Source organism: Ranitomeya variabilis, chromosome 3 (assembly GCF_051348905.1).
Source record: "Ranitomeya variabilis isolate aRanVar5 chromosome 3, aRanVar5.hap1, whole genome shotgun sequence".
Classification (NCBI taxonomy): domain Eukaryota; kingdom Metazoa; phylum Chordata; class Amphibia; order Anura; family Dendrobatidae; genus Ranitomeya; species Ranitomeya variabilis.
The window spans coordinates 648,550,806-648,570,754 of NC_135234.1; the positions used below are offsets into that span (position 1 = coordinate 648,550,806).

Sequence of the window (19,949 nt, forward strand, 5' to 3'; positions counted from 1 at the left end):
TCATGGAAGAACTTGACACATGAGTGCCTTCTTGCTGCACTATCTGCGACATGATCCTCGGATAGTTATGATTCAAAATAGTGCTGACTACTGGATTGGCACTCTGTTAGATCCACGTTATAAGAGTAAATTTAACCAGATGCTTCCCACCCTGGAAAGAGACCTGCGAATCATGGTGTATCGAAGCATGCTTTTGCACAACCTTAAGACAGGTTTTCCCCAAGACAGCAGTGAGGAACACAATGTGTATCACAGCTCTAGACTTCCTACCTCTGACGCATCAATTCTTCAACACCAAAACATTAATAGCAGCAGCAGTAGTGAAAATGGCAGAAGCAATTTCTGTGACTCCTTTGACACATTTTTTAGACCAGTTCGTGCACCATCACAACAGAGTCCTAGTCTGACATGTGTTGACCGAAAGGAAAAGATGGTGCAGGAGTATCTAGAACTAAGAATCAATACCATCAGGGAGGGTTTGGACCCTTTCACATTCTTGTCTTCAAAAATGGATGAGTGTCCTGAGCTCGCCTCTCATGCCTTGGAGGTTTTATCATGCCCAGTAGCCAGCGTTCTCTCAGAATGTGTCTTCAGTGCTGCTGGTGGTGTCCTGATGGATAACGGGCAACCGGCTGTTCCCTTAAAGTGTAGACCGCCTAACTTTCATCAAGATAAACAAGACAAGGATCTCAAAGGACTTTTGCACCCCAATCGTAGACTACACAGATAAGGTGATGTTGTAGTGTTTAGTGTGCTGTATTGATCTTGCGTAATTGCAGTCTGTGATATCTTTAGTGTGGCTTCTGTGCTTGCTGTTGCTGCTGCTGCAGACGTTAACACTAATTTGTGGAAATGTAAACAATCCTGGTTGGTCTCCATCTGCTGGGTTGGCTGTAGTGGAAGACGTATTGGTCCTTATACTATTTCTACGCTTGTGAAATTGATGCCACTTCAGTGGTCTCAAGCCCCAATTTTTGGAAACTTGCCACTAATTGAAAAGTGAACACTCCTGATTGTGTCTCCATCTGCTGTTTTAGCTGTAGCTGAAGAGATGCTGCTCCTCACTGTATTATTTCTACTCTCGTGAAATTGATGCCACTTTGGTGGTGTCTGCCACTAATGTTTGGAAATGTGCAGAGTCTTGATTGGGTCTCTTCATCCGCTGGGTTGGCTATAATGGAAGAGATATTGCTCCCCATTATACTATTTCTACTGTGGTGAAATTGATGCCACTTTGTTGATGTATGCCACTAATTGTTGGAAATGTGAACACTACTTGTTGGGTGTCCATCTGCTGGGTTGGCTGTAGTGGAAGATGTGTCAGTCCCTATTACACTATTTCTACTCTCATGAAATTGATGCCACTTTGTTGATGTCTCCAACTAATTTTTGGAAATGTGAACACTCCTGATTGGGACTCCATCTGCTGTGTTGGCTGTAATGGAAGAGATGTCGCTCTCCATTACACTATTTCTACTGTGGTGAAATTGATGCAACTTTGCTGGTATCTGCCATTAATTTTTTTAAATGTGTAAACTCCTGATTGGATGTCCATCTGCTGAGTTGGCTGTAGTGGAAGACGTGTCAGTCCTTATTATACTCTTTCTTCTGTGGTGAAATTGACGCAACTTTGTTGGTATCTGCCACTAATTTGAAATGTGAACACTTCTGGTTGGCTATCCATCTGCTGGGTTGGCTGTAGTGGAAGAGATATCGCTCCCCATTATATTATTTCTACTCTCGTGAAATTGATGCAACTTTAGTGGTGTCTGCCACTAATTGTTTGAAATGTGAACACTCCTGGTTGGGTGTCCATCTGCTTGGTTGCCTGTAGTGGAAGACGTGTCGGTCCTTATTATATTATTTCTACTCTCGGGAAATTGATGCCACCTTGTTGGTGTCTCCAACAAATTATTGGAAATTTGTGCACTCCTGGTTGGATATCCATTTGCTGAGTTGGCTGTCATGGAAGAGATTTCGCTTCCCATTATACTATTTCTACTGTGGTGAAATTTATGCCACTTTCTTGGTGTCTGCCACTAATTTTTGGAAATGTGCACACTCCTGATTGGGTGTCTATCTGCTGGGTTTGCTGTTGTGGACGATGTGTTTGTCCATGTTATACTATTTCTAATCTGGTGAAGTTAATTCCACTTTGTTGGTGTCTCCAATGAATTTTTAGAAATGTTTATACTCATGGTTGGGTGTCTATGTGCTGGAATGGCTGTAATGGAATTTTACTCTTTCTACTCTGGTGAAATTTTTGACACTTTGGTGTTGTCTGCCCCTAATTATTTTAAATTTGAAGACTCCTGCTTGGGTGTCCTTCATGTGTGTTGCCTGTAGCAGTAGGCCTCTGAGACCGGCAGGCCTCCACCACCTTTGAGTCAACTACCCGTTTTACTATCCTTGCATTTTTTTGAAAATGGTAGTCTACGAAACTTATATTTGTACCACCTGAGTGTTGCTGAGCATAAAAGCGGGTTGAGCTGTTGCATGTGGTATCAGGGCTCCCACCACAGCAGGTCTACACCGATGCTTCACCCACCTTGTCTTAATGTGAAGTTCAATTCAAAGTTGTAAATGCTATCCCAGACCCTTATAACTCATGCATGGCTGTTTGCTGCCATGCCATTCAAACATTTGTACTGTGGGTGAATTAAAGCTACTTTCCTGGTGTCTGCCCCTAATTTGATGTATTTTGGCAGCTTTTTGGCCAGTTTGAAGGTGGTGTGATTGCATTTGTTTTTGCTTCCCATTGACTTCAATGACGTTCGGATATGTTTGGCGAATATTCGACGAATAAATCAGCGAATATTGCAAATCGTCAATCGTAATTCGAACCGAATATTGAAATATTCACTTATCTCTAATCTTCAAATTTTTTTTTAATCCAATCCATTTCACAAACTTTTTAGAAATTGTCTTTTTTTTGGTGGGGGATTCTATGTTATTTTTAAGTCATTTCTCTATCCAAATTTGTAAAACCACAGGGATAGGTAAGCAAATTCTTAGCATGTCCCTGCCCAGGAAATTTCAGTCTTTCTTTTGGACATACAGGCATCGACGGGTTCCCTGATGCCAAAAGACTAAGAGGGATCATATTTGGACTGTTTTTCTTTTATGTTAGTGTGGCAAGGAAGGATAACTGCATCCAGGTACCACAAACATGCAACATTTCACACTCCAGGCCACCAGGGGGAGCTTCTGATCATATTTACTAGGTGACTCCCCATATATATAACTGGTAGTCTGTAGGGAAAGTTAGTCGGTCCTTCAGGGAAGATGTTCCTGGCAGGAGCGAATTCCTGTCAGAGGACAGAGGAGAGGGTTCACGGAGCTGTACATGCCCTCAGAGCTGCAGCTCCCAGAAAGAGACATTTGAAGGCCGAATTAATTGCAGCGAGCGTGAAGGAGAGGAAGCACAGGAGAGGATATCAGAAGGGGACCAGCCCCAAGCAGGCTGCCTCCTTCTGAGGCACATAGACCGGTAACCAGAACACCAAGGTTGTAAGGACCTCTATGATTTACATCAGAGACCGGCAGGATAGCTGAACTCTACGTTACCTGTCTGACCTAACACCTAGGAGACACGGTGACAACTTTAGAGGCTGGGGCATTCAAGAGTCCCTATAAACCACCTCAAGTCACCAGTCATACGGGTATGTCATATCCAATCTGGGGGACAGAGAGAAATAACATCTGTGAGGACCTTAAGAGAAGCTTAGCAGTAAGGGACTACACCACCATGGCGCTAGAGGAAAGGCTTTTATTCTCCACCTGGACAAGGGGACTCTGGACTTGCTTCCAAACCGGCTGGACTCTGCCTGCCCTGTGATCTGGTGCTCTGGACTGTGGATGCTGAAGTCTTCAGTAAAGGTAAAGAGACTGCAACCCTGTGTCCTCGTTCTTCTCTGCGCCACTCACCATTCACCATCCATACACTGGGAAGCCTTGGGGATACACTTCACCTGTGGGAAGTTATACCATCTAGCTGCCATAACCCCAGCGGACCCCTTAAAGCAGCGTCGGTCACCCTGACCGAATACCACAGGTGGCGTCACGAACATAAACCTTATCCCTTTAAAGACCTTTCCCTTTTATACGGACGTCCCAGCCACCGTGACATTCCCCCCTTTGAGCTGACCAGACCCGATACCGAGTACCCCACTGCCCTGACGGGGCGCTCCATTAGAAAACATAAAAAGTCTGTTAGTGCAATGCCTTATTGAACAGGCTGTTAGGTTTCCTTCATTAAAGGGAATCTGTCAGCAGGTTTTTGCTATATAATCTGAACAATGATTGTTTTAGCACCAGCGGCTTATCATTGCTCAGGTACAGCAGTCGTGCCTCCTGGTCCCACTCTGCCCCTTTTGTGATAACCAGTTCACTGTCTATAGACATAGTATATGATGAGCCTAGTGGGGGAGTTAGCTTTCTGAGCTCTGCTTCATGATGGATCTAAGATCTCTGATTATATCAGAACGGCTGCACCCAGTAAACTAAGTGATACATGATTGGATTCAGGGTCTCTTTGCCTAAATCATGCTGGTCTTTGATGAGGTAGCAAAAACACTGTGACAGATTCCTTTTAGCAGCCATTTATGTGCTGTGGGACTAAGGCAGTGTTTGTGTTCCAAGCAAACAAGGCTTTACAGTATTTGCTGCAAATTGATTAATTGTGAATTCCCTTTTTTTCAAAATTCAAGACAGTTGACAAATTCAAATTTCAAAAGATTCACTCATCTCTATTGTTAATCTGTTTTATACAGCAAATATTTTTTTAAATATTTATATAATTTAGTAGACTTAGCAATTATTCGCTCATAAATAAATAAATAACGTCTTGCAGTCCAATAATTATTGAGGTATTTTTCTAGATTTTATGTACAAAGGAAAATCTACCAACTATAGGGTTTTGAGAAGTAGCATTAGCACATGGTCCCAAAGCACCACTTCTACATGAGAGGACACCAGGGTTTGCCAACTTAACTTTTATTTTTTTTCTGGACAGATTTTCAAAAAAATCATGCAATATTTTTTACCAACCATAATATCCTTATGATTATAAGTGATACATGTCTACAGCCCATAAATCTAATATGAAGACATTAGCTGCATTCGCTGTAAACTGCAAGATGACGACAATTACAGTCAAAATAATCTGTATAAGTTTATTTAGCTTAAAAATAAATCACGGACGCCTTAAATTTTATTTATAGACAGGAGAAAAAATATTTTTAAAAACAGGAATTTTTGTATGATTGTTAATTCTGGACACAATATTATAAATGACGTGTGACAGGGAGGAGAGTGGGTGGGATGGGGCAAGGTTTGGCTGTAGTAACATTTCTTTACTACCGCCCAGGTTGCTCTATGTCTCTGAACAACTAGATAAACTTTTCATATTCATAAATACTCATCCATCCAAGGTCAAAGTTTCATTCATGGAGGAAAATCATGGTAAGTTTTATATTGTTTGTAAAGGTAACGGTCTAGATCAACATTCCATCATGGTTAATAGGACTATGAAAACGTAGTAATGACGTACAGTCTCTGCTATCAGTAAGTTTGTAGTAGGGTTTCAGCCGGGTGGCCTCTATAATTTTTAATTAGATTGTGCACCCAATTCTGCAACACAAAAGAGAAAAGATCCATTAAGAAAAGTGCTGTGGCAAATATAATAATAAAGCTCCTGCCCAGTGCTGTTTGTATTAGCTATATAAATGTGTATTTGATTCACTGGGATTATTCACTTCATTGCCTGTCACTTGCTGCAATGAACAAAATGCCCAGATTACAATAGGTTTGCCCAGAAATTGCAGAACAAAGTCTTCAGTCTTTTATAACCCTTTGGCTGCAGGCTGCAAATTTTAGTGAGATGATGATGATGGATACAAAGAAATGCAGATTAGATGACATTTGGGGTCCACTCAGGTGAGACATATCTGTCAAAGACTAGGTTGACAGGTAGTGTGAGGGGGAAGGGAGTGACTTTCTTGACTGGTTCATTGACCTGCACACCAGTCGGTGCTCTGTGTCCACACGCCTGCCTCCCAATGACAGCTCTCATCACTTGGATGTGTAGCGGCTACAACTAAAGCTCTTTGCTTTGTGTAGCTGTCCGTCAGCATCTCAGCTAAGCCGAAAGCGATCACGACAGCAATTATAAGGCTAGAAAGTGATGGGTTCCGGATGTGAAGCACACTGATAGAAACCTGCCATTGCTGGAGATGGGTTTCCTATGTTTTATGCTTTGACGTAGGATAAAACATGAGTCACTTCAATTGAAAAATGAAATAAAAAAATTACAGGGTGTAGCATAGTAATAGCAGGTGGTAATTTCTATGCTCATTACTGAATGTAGTGTGCCGCGGATAAAGCAAACAGGTAATTTGACAATTGAGGAGGCATACTAATCAGTATTTAGGTAACGATTAATTGAAAAAATTGTTGCAGGCATTAATCTAACACATTCGTTAAATAAAGATCATTCCTCACTAGAGATGAGCAAGTCTGAATAAATTCAAATTTGGCGAACTTTCTCAAAGTTTTCTCAAATTCAGCCAGGAAACTCAATGTGAATAGAATGTACCTTCGCTGCTGATAAAATAATGTTTAAAATTTTTCGACTTATATGGAGAATAATAAAGGTTGCACCATAATTTACCAAAAATGATTACCAACATTGAAAATGCATTACTGCCATAGAAAATAGGAAAAAAGCACTATATAATATATAAATGAAATATTCACCTGCAAACATTTCTATGAAAAATACAGTAGAAAAGAAGGTACTTAGCACATAGATTGGCCAATATATGTGAGCCCAACTACCATGTCAAGGCGTCCTTCGAAAGTTGGGTCCCTGTCCTGATTTGTCACCTCTCCTGGGCAAAAAAAGCCTACAATTTATGGGGCAGGAGTGGACCAGCTAACTACTTAAAATCACCTGTGACTGATGGGAGTGGGAGTGCACATGTCCAAATACGCTTTAATAGAAATAGCGAAAAAGACCAGCACATCCAAGCTAGTGTGAACAGGCGCCAATCAAAAAAGCATATAAGTTGAAAAACGATAAAGATTGCGCCATGATTTACCAACAATGATTACTGTAGAACGTTGAAGATGCATTACTGCCATAGAAAATAGGGAAAAAGGAAAAAAAAGGCGACAAATCAGGACAGGGACCCAATTTTCGAAGGATGCCTTGACATGGCAGTTGGGCACACATATATTGGCCAATCTATGTGCTAAGTACCTTCTTTTCTACTGTATTTTTCATAGCAATTATTGCAGATGAATATTTCATATATACATTATATAGCGCTTTTTTCATTTTTTCCTATTTTCTATGACAGAAATGCATCAACAATGTTCTAGAGTAATCATTCTGGGTAAGTCATGGTGGAACCTTTATCATGGGAGCTGGGCACACATATATTGGCCAATCTATGCGCGAAGTAAAGAAAAATACCAGACAACCAAATACCATATTGTGTAAGAATTTATAGAGACAGACAGCAAAGCACAATATGGTTTGTAGTTTTACAAAGATATTGTCGAAAAGTCTGGATTATACCTGTCTTTTCAACACCACTGTTGTGAATTCTGCTTTTGGGCTCCCTCCGGTGGTTGTAGGTGGTAATGCAGTTGCCCCTGAGTTGCAGTCCTGGTCAGGTGTATCTGCTGATTGCAGTTCTGACTGGGGTATTTTGGCGTGCAGGATTCATTAGTCCTTGCCAGTTGTCAATTGTTGTTGGGAGGTGTTGGACCTCTGCTTGGTTCCTCCTGCCTTTCTGCCAAATCAGCAAAGATAAGTGTCTGTTTTTTTTTTCCTGTGGCACACATGCTATGTGCTTCACAATTCAGTGCTATTCTTTGTGTTTTCTTGTCCAGCTTAGATTGTGTCAGTATTTTCTCAGTCTTGTTGGATTCTCTGGAGTGGCAGATATACATTCCATGTCTTTAGTTAGATTGTGGAACTTTTTGTATTATCTGCTGTGGATATTTTTGGAAGGGTTTTAATACTGACCGCCTAGTAATCTGTCCTATCCTTTCCTATTTAGCTAGAGTGGCCTCTTTTGCTAAATCCTGTTTTCTACCTGCGTGTGTCTATTCTTCTCCTACTCACAGTCATTATTCGTGGGGGGCTGCCTATCCTTTGGGGGTCTGCTCTGAGGCAAGGTAGCATTCCTATTTCCATCTATAGGGGTATTTAGTCCTCCGGCTGTGTCGAGGTGTCTAGGGTATGTTAGGCACACCCCATGGCTACTTCTAGTTGTGGTGTTAGTTTAGGATTTGCGGTCAGTACAGGTTCCACCGACTCCAGAGAAAGTTTCATGCGGCTCCAAGGTCACCAGATCATAACACACCACCAGATGACAGCAGCACATAAAGTGTTTTTTTAATGTTCAATATTTCAATGAGGCTCACTAGTTGCTGCCTTCTTGGGTCTATGGATGACTGGATGACCCTACTTATAGTTTCTTCCTGGCTTTACACTTTGTGCAACGCCTCTATGAGTGTAGAAGTACCAGAACTATGCTTTCTTAATTTTCTATATGAGGCACTCCAGTGAATGCCTTCAAGGGTTTATGGATGACCCTGCTTGTAATTATTGGCAGGCTTTGCAATGTGTACAGAGCTTTCATGAGTGTAGGAGTAACACAACTATACTTTGTTCACAATATTTGAATGAGGCAAAACAGATGGTGCCTTCAAGGGTGTATGAATGACCCTGCTTGCAATTTTTGGCAGGATTTGCAGTTAGTGCATAGCCATTATGAGTCTAGGAGTACCACTACATTACAATTTGAATAGAATGTGTATGAAGCCCTCCTTTATGTCTAATGCAGGGTATATCCGAGTCCCTCTGAGTCCCTAATTCTTGGCACTTCCTGCTTCCTTCATAAATTACACTGAAATTTCCATTTTTTTTTAGAAAAAAATCAATTTTGGTTTATATAAATTATATATTTTTGTAAATCCTTTAAAAATGTTGCCTAATACAAGTAATTATACAGAAATAAATGTTTTCAACATTTTTTTTCCTGTGAACACCAATTTCTTGTCGATTTTGAATGTTTTATTGACAATCCTTAAAGTGGAGTAAAAGTGTGACACCATTATTCTCAGCAGCGATCTGGGAGTCTGATATGCTTTCAGGGGTATTTCCTATGCTGTTCTCCTTCTATGCAGTCCTTTTTTTTCATCCATTTCAACATTTTAATTGCCCCTTATACCTTCCTGTAGGGTCTGCCGGAAAAATGCTCAGATTTCCCACTGACTCCCGTAATACGCGTTACTCAAAAAGAGTTAGAAATTGCTCGGTTCGAGTAATGAGCATCTGAGCATTTTATTGCTCACTAATCTTTAATTGTATCAACCCCAAAATGGCAGCTGAGGGCACAAAAAAATAAGCACTCACACAGTTCCATATGCTGAAAGATGAAAATGTTACGGGTCTCGAAAATTGGCGACATACTGTAAGTGAAAATTGTTTTTCTTATAAACGTCCAAACTATTCTATTCTTCATTCCTTTTTTTTTATTATACATGTTTGACACCTGTGTCAAGTCAGTTTTACCATGTAATGAATATGGTAAATAAAAAAACAAACAAAAAACAATTGCGGAATTACACCTTTTTGCAATTTCAATGCACTTGAAATTTTTTTTTTCACATTCCAGTTCATCACAGGATAAAATGAATGATGCCATTCAAAAGTACAACTCATCCCACAAAAAAATAAGCCCTCATATGGCTATGGGGACTCAAAAATAAAAACGTTATGGCTCTTGGAATAAGGGGAGGAAATTGCAAGGTTATGAAGGGTTTACATTAGACAAATACAGAATAATTAATGCTCAAGTGACCTCACCCTATTTGGCTATGGGAAAAGGGATGGTAACTGGTGGAAACCAACAGCCTATTTATCAAAGCAGTGTCAGACTTTTTAGACTATTTAAATTGTACATGCAGTACAAATAGTATCTTTTTTGAGGGGCAAATGCTTGCTTTGCTGCTGTTTATACACAGAAGGTTAAAAGTGAAGAATCCATGACTTTTTCAAATGGGGTGGAGCAAAAATTGTCACTTTTTGATGAGTATGGTGAGCTCTGTTCATTGTTAAATGAGGAGGTTATAGTTTTTAACAAAGCATCCAAAAATTATTCCTTTATTTAGGGAGGAGGAACGGGTTTGCTCTTTTAAAGGTTAAGAATTAATGTCTTTTTTACAAGAACTGAAAATAATTATCTTTTTTGTGATCTGCAACAGGTTTGTTTTTATCAAAATAATTAAACAATTACAATGGCTTTTTTTTATCAAGTCATCCAAAAATTATCACTTTCATAGATCAGTAATAGACCAGTTGTTTTCAAAATGAAATAGCAAGGGCTTGTCAACAATTTTTTGTGCAAGAAATTAGCCCTATTTTGAGAACCATTTCAGGTTTGTGTTCACTCAAGAGGGTATGCTTGCCAGCAGCAGTACAGTATAGCTACAAAACAAAGTGGGCAGTGAGGAGATGTGTACCTGGGATAGCTATGCAGTAGCAATGTGAGAAGCTGCATGGTGTAAAATATTATGGGGCAGACAGAGGTGTACTAGGGTTTATGGCACCCGGGGCAAGAATTCATTTTGGCGCCCCCCCCCACCAAGGACATATGCGATTTTCACACTTAGTCAAGTACCGACGAGCTCCTCTCCCTAATGCGCTCATTGATGAGTGAAAAACAGAGAGAAACAGGACGAGAAGCTCGCTGTCACAGCACCACAAGTATGAAAGTCGCATATGAGTGAGGTGTCCATGTGACGACTACTGGAACCTGCAGAGCTGAATCCTGACATTGCAGACTTCTGAGTTCTCACAACGAATGCACTGCACACTTTTAGGATTCTCCCTTGCCTGTGGACAGTCATGAAAGCACAAGCATGTGATTTGTTTACCTCTGGCCACATTCCGACCAGACGTGCCCAGCCTCATTTTCATTGAGTGAGGCTACACATGTCTAGTCAGCATGTGACCACATGTATCTAAATCGCCAGCATGAGAGAATCCTGACAGCATGCAGGGCGCACTGTGAGAACTCAGAAGTCTGCAGTCACAAAGAATAACTGCAGATTCATTACAAACCTGGACATCCCCTTTAAAGCTCCTAACATAAATAAAAACATGAGAGTTAGTTAGCATCACACATAACATTTACATCCAGGTACCTTATAGATGACGTAGTCTCTGGAGTCATTCTCCTTCTTTTCTTCATCTTGTCCAGATCCCATGATGCGTTTTCTCATCCACAGCCGTCTCTGCAGATTTTCATCGTCTCCGCTCTTTTTCAGAAAATCTCCACATGATGCCCTTAAAGATACAAGTGTCAATAAAATGCTCCTGAATAAAAAATTGCCCCTCACTATATTGTCTGCACAAAATATGACCCCCACACTGTCCCTCTTATGGTTCATGCTCTTCACACTGACCTCTCCTTTCCATACTGGCCCCCTCTTCACACTGTCCTCTCATACTGTGTCCCCCCTTTTCAGAAAAGTTCCCATGGTCGAGTTCATATGAGTTCATCCAGCAGAGGGCGCATCACCGCGACTCGAGGTAACTATAGGACATTCCCCTGCATTCCATTCATTCACCAAGTTTTACAGACAGGAGCATAGCTGCATTAGCAGCGCTCCTGGGTGTAACATGATTTAACCCCTTCAGATGGATTTACAGCGTGGGACAAGACTGATCGACGGAAGGTATGGAATATTGTTGTTTGTTTTGTTTAACTTTATTTCAGGTGACAAGGGTCTTCAGGTGGATTAAGAGTATAATAAAATATTAAAACACCCTGTGCCTTTATTTCATTAAAATACTTTTTAATAATGTGTGTGTGTTTTATTAACCATTTCATACTATTGGATTAATAATGGATAGGTGTCATAATTGACGCCTCTCCATTATTAACCTGGCTTAATGTCACCTTACAATAGCAAGGTGACATTAACCCTTCATTACCCCATATCCCACCGCTACATGGGAGTGGGAAGAGAGAGGCTAAGTACCAGAATAGGCGCATCGTCCAGATGTGCCTTTTCTGGGGTGGCTGGGGGCAGATGTTTTTAGCCAGGGGGGGGTGTCATGGTTCTCAATGGCCAGAGACCGTAGTAAAGCATACAAAAGGACTAGCTCTTGGAAGATGGGAACTCGAGCTGACTGTGAGCTAAACCTACCGCACAACTAACAGTGGCCGGGTAGCGTGCATACGTTTTATCCCTAGACGCCCAGTGCCAGCCGGAGGACTGACTGACCCTAGCAGAGGAAAATACAGACCTGGCTTACCTCTAGAGAAATTTTCCCCAAAAGGCAGACAGTAGCCCCCACATATATTGTCGGTGATTTTAGAGGAACATGACATACGAAGTATGAAGATAGGTTTAGCAAATTGAGGTCCGCTTACTAGATAGTAGGAAGACAGAAAAGGGAACTTCACAGTCAGCTGAAAACCCTTTCAAACACCATCCTGAAATTACTTTAAGACTCTAATATCAACTCATGACACCAGAGTGGCAATTTCAGCTCACAAGAGCTTCCAGCCTCAGAAATATTCAAAAACTGAGAACTGGAACAAAAATGCAAAACAATCTTAGGACTACAAGTCCAACTTAGCTGATAGTAGTCTAGGAGCAGGAACATGCAACAGAAAGGCTTCTGGTAACATTGTTGGCCAGCATAGAAATGACTGAGGAGCAAGGCTAAATAGAAACTCCCACATCCTGATGGAAACAGGTGAACAGAGGAGATGAAGCACACAAGTTCAGTACCACCAATAACCACCGGGGGAGCCCAGAAACCAAATTCACAACAGGGGGGCCAATAACCATGGTACCTCCCTAGGCTATTAATATCTGCCCTCAGTCACTGGCTTTCCCACTCTGGTGGAGAAAATTGCGCGGGAGCCCTCGCCAATTTTTTCAGGGATTTAACCCTTTAATTTAATAGCTAGAGCTTCAAAATTTTACACACAGACACTTGTTACATTAGTAAAGAGTATTATGTAATAAAAAAAGGGATATGAGATGGTTTACTGTATGTAAACCATGTCTCATATCATGTCAGGTTTGGGAAGGAGATAGCAAAAGCTGGCAATTGAATTACCGGCTTTTATGCTATCTTGCGCTGAATTAAATATAAATATATATATATATGTGTCTCACTGACATACAGTATATATATATATATATATATATATATATATATATATATATATATATACTGTATATATGTTTTTAGGAATATTTTAGCCGATGGATCCATGATTTGTCCATTTTGCAAGCCTGCGCAAAAAAATCGCCGTATGGAAGCCATACGGATGCCATATGGATGACACACGGATACATTTGTCTGTAAAAATTGCATCCTCGCATTGAATACGGAACAGTGTTTTGGGACAATTACTGCATATTACGGCCGTAAAATACGGACCATAAAATACGGACCGTATTTCCCTACGCTGAGTGTGACGCCGGCCTTAAGGGGAGGAAAAAATGAAAGCGAAAAAATGAAATATCGCCCAGTCCTTAAGGGGTTAATGACATGCAATCTTGTTTCCCTTTATATTATTATTCTATAAAGATTGCAGGAATTGTGCTGCTGTGCTCTTTAGTCGGATGACAGATGTCTTTTGCAAACTATTTTGCCAACTGAGATGCTGCCTCCTTTATAATTGTTTAAAGAGAATCTCTCACCAGGATTTTACTACCCTATCTTAGAGCAGCATGATGCATAGGCAGAGATCCTGATTCTGGTGATGTATCACTTACTGCTTTATCTGCTGCTTATCTAGCAGTTCTGAATGCTGAACTCAGTATAATCCTTCCCACCCCACTGATTGGCTGCTTGCTATGTAGACTGCTCATAAGCAGAAAGCTGCCAATCAGTGGTGGGGCAGGGTTTGACATCGCTCATGAATATGGATGACTACAAGGCAGGAGGTTTACTAGTCCTCTAGTGATAACCTCCTACTGGAAAAACAGTAATATCAAAATTACAGCAAGTAGCCCACAAAGTAACACATTTCTGAAATCCGTCTCTACATCATGCTCATTTCAGATTAGGTTGCAAAAACTGAAGGTCCCTTTAAGAACTGCTGGGTAGTTCTGAATTAAAAAAATAACCCAGTATTAGGAATAATAAAGTAATCTAATAAAATAAACCAAACCAATTTATTTATTACAGTTATTGCTTTTTAACTAGACCCACTGTCATGGACGGAGCTGCGGAACGTATTTGTTAATTGAATGCCCAATTCGCTTTGTCCAGTGGAGATTAATGTCTGATGCTAACGGGAAGTGTTGTTTTACTCAGACGCTGCACCAGTTCCTTACTCATACAATTAGACTGGTATCTGGGAAGATTATTCAGCTCTCTTAGCTGAGACAAATGGAAAGCCACAAAAGAGTAATGTATTATTGCCACAAAGACCATAAACCTAAAATAAATAATGTTCATATAACGCATCGTGCAAAACAAATGAATCATCTGCTGGAGAATGTATCTTATTCTTTATTTTACTTTGTGCCCTTTTTTTTACAATCTGTTCTTATTACAAGACTATAGACTGCATTAGAAAGCATGTGGTCTGCTTGTTTTGTCTCAAATGTTACTAAGGGATAGGATATATCCCAGAGAAGCAGCCCAGGGAGATGGTATGGTGTCCTTGGTAAGAAGGGTTACAGTCATGGTCGGTCTCATCCACTTGATACATCGCAAGAGCCAATTCAAGCAGTCATTTAGTAACATTAGAACTGTCTCGGCCAAGAAGCCAGAGGTGCAGGCGGCCATATTTGTCAGTCATGTTATGGTAGTAGCTGTGGCCTATGTGCAGCGCCCCAGAGTCCTGGTCGTTGCAGTACTGATGCTCCGCCGCTAAGGGGGGCTATGGTACGTCTGATGGCACTGAAGGAGTTCACCTGACCAGGTATCACAGACACCAATACACTTCACAGTCTGGCCTCCAGGGGGAGCTAAGGGTGCTATGTATTAAGCCACTCCTCACAATCTGGTAAAACTGGGGGTTGGATAGGAAGTTAGTTAGAAGCTGACTGGGTTGGAACCAGGCAACATCCTGTGGCAGAGGGTGTTGCAGGGGAAGATTCAGGGGGGTCCCTGTCAGGGGTGGGATCCTGACAGAGGCCTAGCAAACTGAGAAAACGTTACGGGACTGCACCTGCACCTGATCGCGGCGGTACCCTAAGAAAGGACAAGAAGCGAGGTTTATTGTGCTGAGTGAGAAACGAGATCAACGCAACAAGGAGAAACACCAGTAGGAGTCGTGCTGTAAGACGAGGCAACATCCTACTGAGGCGCGCAGCCGGTGGCCGGAACGCTGAGGAAGTATAGAGCTCCAGGCCTAACTTCAAACCTACGGCAGGACAGTCAGTTATAGGTGGGCTGTCTCACCCAAATCACCTAAGAAGACATAGGGGGCAACAACAGGAGAGGGGCGACACTAGGGTCCAGGAAGAGCTCCGAACCTACCCGTCATATGGGTGCGTCCTAGCCATATCATCTGGGGGACGAAGAAGAACATCATAATCGAGTTGTGAGGGAACTTCAGAAACAGACACAACAGTTGTGGGGACTATCCCGTAAGCACAGCAGGGGAGGACCACAACACACAAGCGCTAGAAGGTAGGCACAGATTTCCACCTGCAAAGGGAACTCTGGAGGTGCCATCGGACCGGCCGGACTCCCACAGCCCGGTTAACCGTATTCCAGACTGAGGATCCTGAAGCCTTCAGTAAAGAGGTAAAGAGACTGCAACCTGGTGTCCTCGTTATTTACTGCGACCTGCACCGCACCACATCATAACATCATCACCATACCTCCACCTTCATTGTACGCCCCTCAGCAGGGTCACGGGCCAGGTCTAGCCACTGTGACAACCCCAGAACAGAGACTCAGAGGCCCGGTACCGGGTACCCCTCGGCCCTGCGGCAGTGGGGGTGCTACAACTTGGCGTCACGAACAGGATCTACTTAAGCCTGAAGAATCGGGTCATGTGTGCCTTGGAACTGTGATTTATTGTGCTTGGACTGTGACTTAATGCAAGGGCTGTGTATTGCCACTTGCCGCCAAAACCGCCGCCATTACAGCGCTGAGGAGAGCGCAGGAGAAGAAGAAGGGCGTGGAAGTGGGCATCAACAAGCTGAAGAGCGCGAAAGACAATGGCCGCCCAGTCTAAGTATTTCTGCACCGTGAGGACGTGTTCGTCAGTAGACGAGATCCGCCTCCTGATTCTCAATGGGGGGCGGAGGCAACGAAAACGGAACCGCCCACGAAAGAGAGAGCGGGAAAAGGACAAGGAAGAAGGAGTGAGCGACATGGAGGATGCCATGGCTAGCCGCCCGGAGCCGGGGTGTGGGGTCGGAGCCGAGGACTCCCCCAGCTACCCGGAGAGGCACCGCAGCCAGACCTCCACAGTAGACGCTGACCTCCTGCAGACCGGAGCGGATGAGCTGATCCACCAGCTCCGGCGGGCGCAGCTGAGCACTGAGGCCGGGTGGAAGAAGACCTTCATCGGGCGCCCCACCAGACGCCTGTCGGCAGCCTCGCCTGGTCCGGAGCGGGAAAGGAGCTCCGGTGCTCCGAAGCCAGAAAGCAAGGCCCTGCAACCAGCGTTCCAGACCCCAGCAGAGACGGAGCAGACCGGCACCGGAGGGACCGCATCTGAAGCAGGTATGAAGGACGACCCTGCCCTGACGACCGACACCACTCCAGTGACTGCTAGTGCCACAGCTGCTGACTCCGTCCCAGTGACTGATCTTGCAGCAGCCGCTACCTCTGCTGCAGCAAATGCCCATACTCAAGCTGCGCAGACCTCCATCGCTGCGCATGATTTAACTGTACATGAAAGACGGATTAACGGCGTTTGTCCAGCACTGGGTGTAACCCTGGACCTCACTTTTCCCAGGCCAGGAAGGGTTAAGTGCCAGGTGCAGCCCTGGAAGCCGTCCAACTAAACCTCGGAAACCTGAACATGTAAATAGTTAACTGTTTGTTTCCCTGCTTTTTGCTGCTTTAAACCCGATTAGGGTTAACTCTTAAAGGGATCCCTTAGTTTACCCGGGATCCCTATTTTTGCCTTTTTGCTTTTGTTTCTCGTTCATCATTGTTGAAAAGAACTGCTGGATCATGAACACTGCATGATTACAAACTCATTGTAAATAGTTTGCAGCTTCTTAAAGGTGCCCTCTACTGGTTTTACAAAGAAAAGGACTCTTTGCGAAGAAACTGTTCCTGGAAGCAGTACCGGAGTCCTTGCTGCATGCGGACTTGCAGCTTGAGGAGTTGCACTACCTCATAGAGACTTGGTCCCTTCTTAAAGGGAACGTTCATCCATAGCACTTGCAGAATGATAATGCTTTGAAAGGAAGTACTAATAATGCTTACATATGATAGTTATATGTAGTGAGCTAGTTAATTGTGAGAAATGTTTAATGATGTTGCTAGAAGAATGAGGACAGGAAGTGAACCCGAATGGGGTTAGTCGGTGAGTCCTCCTAGGAGCCATACAGAGATGGCTCGGTGATCCTGAACTGAGAGAAGGAAGATAAGTTCTATACTGTGTATAGTAGCAGAAAGGCAGTAGGCCCGGGCGGAAAGGGGCGGTCCTGCAACAGAACGAGAGGCAGTAGGCCTGGGGCAGATAGACCGGCGGTCCTGCAGATGTAAAGATGGAAAATGAAGAAAAGTTGATTAGCCTTATAGTGTTTTATAAGAAGGTCTTTAGTGGATTCAGTGTGTACGTCCTTAAAGGCAATGTTAAATTATTGTTCAAAAATTTGCACTTAGTAGAATACCCGGTTGGGTAAGAAAAGTTATTTATAGTATGTTATTTAAAGTATTTAACCATGTTTGTAACGTTCAAGTGTCCTCACCTCCCATAAAGCGAAGCTCTGTTCAAATTTACTTATTGTTATTGCATTTCAAAATTGTATGTCTTTTTGCTGACATGTATTGTTGTTTTCTTCCCAGTCCAGGAGTACTGGATTTAACCGGGGGGGGGGAGTGCAGCGCCCCAGAGTCCTGGTCATTGCAGTACTGATGCTCCGCCGCTAAGGGGGGCTATGGTACGTCTGATGGCACTGAAGGAGTTCACCTGACCAGGTATCACAGACACCAATACACTTCACAGTCTGGCCTCCAGGGGGAGCTAAGGGTGCTATGTATTAGGCCACTCCTCACAATCTGGTAAAACTGGGGGTTGGATAGGAAGTTAGTTAGAAGCTGACTGGGTTGGAACCAGGCAACATCCTGTGGCAGAGGGTGTTGCAGGGGAAGATTCAGGGGGGTCCCTGTCAGGGGTGGGATCCTGACAGAGGCCTAGCGAACTGAGAGAACATTACAGGACCGCGCCTGCACCTGATCGCGGCGGTACCCTAAGAAAGGACAAGAAGCGAGGTTTATTGTGCTGATTGAGAAACGAGATCAACGCAACAAGGAGAAACACCAGTAGGAGTCGTGCTGTAAGACGAGGCAACATCCTACTGAGGCGAGCAGCCGGTGGCCGGAATGCCGAGGAAGTATAGAGCTCCAGGCCTAACTTCAAACCTACGGCAGGACAGTCAGTTATAGGCGGGCTGTCTCACAAAATCACCTAAGAAGACATAGGGGGCAACAACAGGAGAGGGGCGACACTAGGGTCCAGGAAGAGCTCCGAGCCTACCCGTCATACGGGTGCGTCCTAGCCATATCATCTGGGGAACGAAGAAGAACATCATAATCGAGTTGTGAGGGAACTTCAGAAACAGACACAACAGTTGTGGGGACTATCCCGTAAGCACAGCAGGGGAGGACCACAACACACAAGCGCTAGAATGTAGGCACAGATTTCCACCTGCAAAGGGAACTCTGGAGGTGCCATCGGACCGGCCGGATTCCCACAGCCCGGTTAACCGTATTCCGGACCGAGGATCCTGAAGCCTTCAGTAAAGAGGTAAAGAGACTGCAACCTGGTGTCCTCGTTATTTACTGCGACCTGCACCGCACCACATCATAACATCATCACCATACCTCCACCTTCATTGTACGCCCCTCAGCGGGGTCACGGGCCGGGTCTAGCCACCGTGACAACCCCAGAACAGAGACTCAGAGGCCCGGTACCGGGTACCCCTTGGCCCTGCGGCAGTGGGGGCGCTACATATGTAATCTCCATTAGATGAGTATAAAAGAGCTCCAGTTACTACACACCATCAATCTGGTTCTTACACAGGCAATGAGGTGATGTTTGGAGCTGAAGAGGACCTGACCGAGGAGTAATAAGTAAATGGAAGGATCTGGTCTGAGGTCTGGATTGATTTGCAGCCAGGTCTTATTTTCTAGATTTATTCTGGGGTCTGATTTATTGATATAGGAGTAATGGAGGTTTTGAATTATTAGGGGATGTAACCTTTTGAATTAACCTCTGAATTAATTTCGGGGGTCTGGAGTCTGATAAAACGGCTTGTCCACTTCTAGGTAATTCTTTTTTAATAGCTCCTCAATAAGAAACAAAATAAAAGATCATAATAATAATAATAATACCTCTAAGACTGGCACCATTCCTGTGATATCAATTCTGTTATATCACATGACCACTGCAGTCAATCAGCTGCTGCAGCCTTTCAGTATTCTGTCAGGCTATGTGCACACGGTGTGGATTTGCCTGCAGGTCCGTAGCGGATTGGCCGCTGCGGATTCACAGCAGTTTTCCATCAGGTTTACAGTACTATGTAAACCTATGGAAAACAAAATCCACTGCGCACATGGTGCAGAAAATACAGAGCGGAAACGCTGTGTTGTATGTTCCGCACCATGTCAATTCTTTGTGCGGATTCCCCAGCGTTTTACACCTGCTCCTCACTAGGAATCCGCAGGTGTAAAACCGCAGGTGAAATCCGCACAAAAA

The 19,949-nt window shown here is 43.4% G+C and overlaps 1 long non-coding RNA gene across 1 annotated transcript in view; it reads right to left on the reverse strand.

Moving 5' to 3' along the window:
* Nucleotides 1–5,028: 5,028 nt before the first annotated feature.
* LOC143818456 (uncharacterized) overlaps nt 5,029–19,949 on the reverse strand; it is a 46,728-nt gene continuing 31,807 nt past the window's right edge. Inside the window, exons 2-3 of the long non-coding RNA XR_013224557.1 lie at nt 11,224–11,365; nt 5,029–5,631 (exon numbers count right to left, since the gene is read on the reverse strand). This is a non-coding gene — a long non-coding RNA (uncharacterized LOC143818456). The remainder of the gene's footprint in view (nt 5,632–11,223; nt 11,366–19,949) is intronic.